Consider the following 5,577-nt stretch of genomic DNA (forward strand, 5'->3'; position numbering starts at 1 on the left):
GGCTCACTGCACGCTCCGCCTCCTGGGTTCACGCCATTCTCCTGCCTCAGCCTCCCAAGCAGCTGGGACTATAGGCGTCCGCCACCATGCCCAGCTGATTTTTTGTTTTTGTTTTTGTTTTTGCATTTTTAGTAGAGATGGCGTTTCACCGTGTTAGCCAGGATGCTCTTGATCTCCTGATCTCGTGACCCGCCCACCTCAGCCTCCCAAAGTGCTGGGATTATAGGCATGAGCCACCACACCCAGCCAAAATTTTCATTTTTTTAACCTCATGATGCAATAGTATGTTTTCACTTTTAATATCATAAATACATTAAGAAATCTGATATCTGCAACTATTAAAAACATTTCCCAACGACAAAAGTAAAACCTACACATGAGCAGAAAAATATTATTTTCACAGCCCTTGTTAATTATTTCAAAATAAAGCAAATTTAATAGTTATCAGTTGAGAAATCGTGGTTTAGAAAAGTGTATTTAGAGCTCAGATTTACTACCAAAGCCTCCGCTTTGGAAAAGGAGCATTCACTTTGTCTATTAAAATGGAATTATCAAATTGGATGGGCTGAATGGTTTGCTTCCAAAAAGGTGGTCATTACTTTACACATATATACATACACACACAGACATACTTTCTCAAGCCTACTGAGAAAACCAAATATAAGAGCATGTTTAGAAACTACCTAGCAAATAAAACAGACTTTGCAATCTTTTCTAAGAACAGAGTCAACCACTCAAGTATCTATAAACATTGAGTACCTGTGAATTCCATGGAGATAGTGGGAATACAGATGAAAGGGGAAGGATAGAGAAGGATATCAAAGTATAAAAAGAGTGCTTCTGCCTTGAGAGCTATCTAGATGTAGAGAAAAATGATACATGTCAGCAACAGCAAATTAACCCTACCCAATTGAAACAATGATGCTAACAGAAATGAACTACACAATGATATTTTACATTATATTCTGTGTAGAAACTTGATTTACTTATTACTTTTTCCATATCTCATAAGAAGAAGCAGGCTTCCACCTTTTCAGAGTTTCATCTGTGTCCTTTCCCTCGATCCCATACCGTCTCCACTTTTTTTTTTAAGATGGATTCTCATTCTGTCACCCAAGCTAGAGTGCAGTGGCACTATTTCGGCTCATAGCAACCTCTGTCCCCCGGGTACGAGCGATTCTCCTGCCTCAGCCTCCCAAGTAGCTGGGACTACCGGCATGTGCCATCAAGCCCAGCTAATTTTTGTATTTTTAGTAGAGATGGGGTTTCTCCATTTTGGCCAGGCTGGTCTTGAACTCCTGACCTCATATAATCTGCCCGCCTTGGCCTCCCACCTTCTCCACTGCTGAGACCAGCTCAATCGGGGAGACCCTAACCCAGCAGCGCTAGAGGAATTAAAGACACACACACAGAAATATAGAGGTGTGGAGTGGGAAATCAGGGGTCTCACAGCCTTCAGAGCTGAGAGCCTTGAACAGAGATTTACTCATGTATTTATTAACAGCAAGCCAGTGATAAGCATTGTTTCTATAGATTATAGATTAACTAAAAGTATTCCTTATGGGAAACAAAGGGATGGGTGGAAATAAAGGGCTGGGTTGGGCTAGTTATCCTTAACTAGCAGGAGTATGTCCTTAACTAGCAGGAGTATGTCCTTAAGGCACAGAAGTTTAAGAACGGCTTTAAGCGGTTTTCCACTCCAGGTGGGCCAGGTGTCCCCTGCCCTCACTGAAGTAAACCCACACAACCTTCCAGCGTGGGCATTAGGGCCATCACAAACATGTCACAGTGCTGCAGAGATTTTGTTTATGGCCAGTTTGGGGGCCAGTTTATGGCCAGATTTTGGGAGGCCTGCTCCTAACACTCCACTTTGGAGTTTGCTCCTCATATTGTCTCTTCTCCAATTTTCTCTCATTATTCCATCTCTGTTGGGCTCTACTGTTCAACCTGCAAACTAATTTAGGTTTTTCTTTCCCTAAAAATAAAACAAACAAACAAAATATCTTCCAATCTACCGTTTTCTCTCACTTTCTGTTTTTACCATTAAACTTCCCCCAAAGACTACTCTTAATGAGTCTACATTCAATGATCACATTTTCCCACCAATCACTCATTCATTCATTCAACAAATTCTACTTAGCGTCTACTATGTACCAGGTAATATTCCAGGTACTAGAGACATAGAAGTGAATAAGAGACACCTGCCTCCATGGACCTTTTAATCACTTAATCAATAACTATCATGTAAATTCTACTGCCATAATTCATGTGAAGCTCTTCCCAAGAAAATAATCATTAAATTCAATGATTTGAATCAGCCTTGAACCTCCTATTCAGTTCCTACTGTCTCTGGCATTAAATTCCCCATATTTTTCTAATATAAACTTTTTTCTCCATATTAACAGCACTGTTGTAGTGTTACAACTTTCTGTAACAACTCATTCTTCTTGGTTTACTTTTTCTATCCTGCTAGTCCAGAAATGTGATGACTCACCAGGATTCTGTCTTCAAACTCTATTTTTTTTCCTTTACTTTGTACATGTTCTTTTTTTTTTTTTTTTTTTTTTTTTGAGATGGAGTCTTGTTCTGTTGCCTAGGCTGGAGTGCAGTGGTGTGATCTCGGCTCACTGCAACCTCCACCTCCCAGGTTCAAGCAATTCTCCTGCCTCAGCCTCCCTAGTTGCTGGTACAGACATATGCCTCCATGCCCAGATAAATTTTGTACTTTTAGTAGAAATGGGGTTTCACCATGTTAGCCAGGCTGGTCTCGAACTCCTGACCTCAACTGATCAGCCTGCCTCGGCCTACCAAAGTGCTGGGATTACAGATGTGAGCCACCATGCCCGGCCTATGCATGTTGTCTATTAGTGAATTTGTTCAATTCTGAAACGTCACTGAGCAAATTCATCTCCAGGTGAATGATTGCTCCTAACTGAACTTTCCGTCATGGTCCAGAACCAAATTTCCAAGTATCTGCCAAATATTTCCATCCAGACATTCTATCAGCCCCTTAAAATCGACGCGCTTAACACAGAACTGGAGGCATAAATTTAATAAAACATGCAAAACCTCTATACTGAAAACTACAAAATACTACTGAGAAAAGCAAAGACCTAAAAAAAAAAAAAGTAGAATACACCATGTTCATGGATATAATGATTCACTATTATAAAAATATCAATTCTCCCCAAATCAATCTAAAGATTCAATGTGAGCCCAATCAAAACACCCAAAGATGCTACGGGTATTATCTTAATAGTTGGAAAAAAAAAACCCAAAAACTGATTCATATAGATGGGAATGTAAAGAGCCAAATTAAGCCAAAACAATCATGTAGAATAAAGCAAGAGGACTCATACACCCAGATATCAAAACTAATAAAGGTGGAATAATTAAGGTAGCATGGTATTGGTACAGGATAGAGAAAGAGACTAATAAAACTGAAACTGCAAAAACAGATACCCCCAACAAATGGTCACTTTTATGACAAAGGTGACAATGGTTTGGGGTCCACTGAATATCCCTACAGGGAAAAAAATACCTTGATCCCTGTCCCACACAATACACAATAATCAATTTCATATGGATTGGGAATTAAATTCCAGATTGGATCTGGGAACAACAAAGCTTCTAGGAAAAAAAAAAAAAAGCAGAAAGGAAAAATCTATAAACTGACCTTGGAATAGAAAAATAATTTTTAATCTTTATATTAAAAGCAATAAACATGAAGGTAAATAGTGATAAATTGGACCACGTTAAAATTAAGAACTCCTTAAATCAATAAAAAGATAAATTATTTTTAAAACATGGGAAAATAATTAGAGGTAAAACACTACTGAGGGGCCATGGAACTCCTAAGACTTCTGGCTGAGTCAGAGTGATGAGACCATACTGTTCCAAAAGAATGGAGATCAATCCTAGGTACTTGTGAGAGGAAGGGGAAGGATGTCTCCACACTTTTGTGTACGTATGAAATTGTCCATGACGTTTTAAAAAAGGAAAGAAAAAAAAGACTGCCACAAATTCAGAAGGGAATTCCAAAATGAAAATTTCAAAAACACTTTGAGTATCTAAAATATTCCTAATGTGCATATAGTATACCCTGAATTTTTTAAAACACATCAGAATAAAAATCAAACTGAACACTGTCCTATTCACTCAGTAATATTAAAGTCACATTTTGTATATTAATTGAAAAATGACTTAAAACCCAAAGAAACAGGGAGAGAAAGAAGAGACAAGAAATAGATAAATCCACGGCAGAATAATAACACAGTAATTAGGACAGAAACAACCTTCACATACTTTACACCTCTTATGGTATTTATTACAGCCTATCTTGAATTCTGGTTATTATAATATCCTCAATTAAATTGTAAGCCCATGATATCAGGAACTAAGTCTGATAGTGTAGAAGCCTGATAATCACCTAATCAATGGAGGATAATGAGAAAAATTCAGTTGTGACTTTTACTATCCTATTGATAAGCAAAACCGGTTGGCTAAGCTGGTGTTTCTTTGCTCCTTCACCTTTTTATGTAAGACCTATCTAGGACCACATGTTAGGGTAAAGGAGATAAATATTTCAAAAATAAAACAGGACTATTGTTCAGTTAAGGATGTATGAAGAACTGCACTCATTCTGCTACTATCCAGAACTGCTCTTGAATATAGAAGACACAAGCTTCATTTGGCTGTTTAAATTTAAATCTGAATTAATTAAAATGGAATAAAAATAAAATGTGAGTCCTTCAATCAAACCAGACAAACTTCAAGTGCTCAAGAGCCCCATGTGGCTAGTGACTATCATAAGGGACAATGTAGATATAGGACAAGTCCAAGTTCTATTGGGTAGCACTGGTCTAGAGATTAGAACTGAATTGAATTGAAATTTAACCTAGAATACTAGGCATACCTGTCTTCAAGATACATGTTTAGCATTGGAAACAGACAGCCAGTCAATCAATTGCAGGTCTTGGAGTAAGTGTCAAAGAGAGAAAGAAAATGTGTAATTCTAGAAGCTAGAAAAGTGCTGTGGGTTCCTGGAAAGAAAAAGAAAGCAGAATCATAGTATCTGGTATTAAAACGGTATCAATAGGGACCAGAGACCAAGGAAAAAGATTAAGGATGAAATAAAAGACCCCACTTTGGAAGGCAGAGCTCCAAGTGTCTGAAGTACACATAGAGATGAGAGAAAGACTTTCCCTTCTTCGATGCAAACAGGTAAGACTCCAAGTGAGACAGTAGACGAGAAAAGCCAGAACCTCTGAGGGTAGGAACACTGCTTTTCCCACAACAGATCACATAATATAGTATGGAAGAAATCTCTAATTTTAAAAGCTTAAGAAAGCAAGAATGGCATGAGAACATTTCCGGCAATAATTTCTAGGCAGACATTTTCTGGTTTTGAAAAAACACCTTTTTCTATTTCCTAAATTAGAGGAAAAATGAAGCAATCTGGGAAAACATATCTTAGGTAACCAAATATTTTTGAAAACAAGAAATTGAGAAACTAGAAGCAGCCTTTGACCCACACAAAACTTTTGACCAAAATCAATTCAGTTGTGTCACGTAACA

General features: G+C 37.8%; 1 protein-coding gene across 10 annotated transcripts in view; it reads right to left on the reverse strand.

Annotated features, from left to right (window-relative positions):
* LOC101015186 (ankyrin repeat and SOCS box protein 3) overlaps window positions 1–5,577 on the reverse strand; it is a 196,253-nt gene that overhangs the window by 65,203 nt on the left and 125,473 nt on the right. The window lies entirely within an intron of this gene.

Source organism: Papio anubis, chromosome 14 (assembly GCF_008728515.1).
Source record: "Papio anubis isolate 15944 chromosome 14, Panubis1.0, whole genome shotgun sequence".
In the NCBI taxonomy this organism is placed as follows: domain Eukaryota; kingdom Metazoa; phylum Chordata; class Mammalia; order Primates; family Cercopithecidae; genus Papio; species Papio anubis.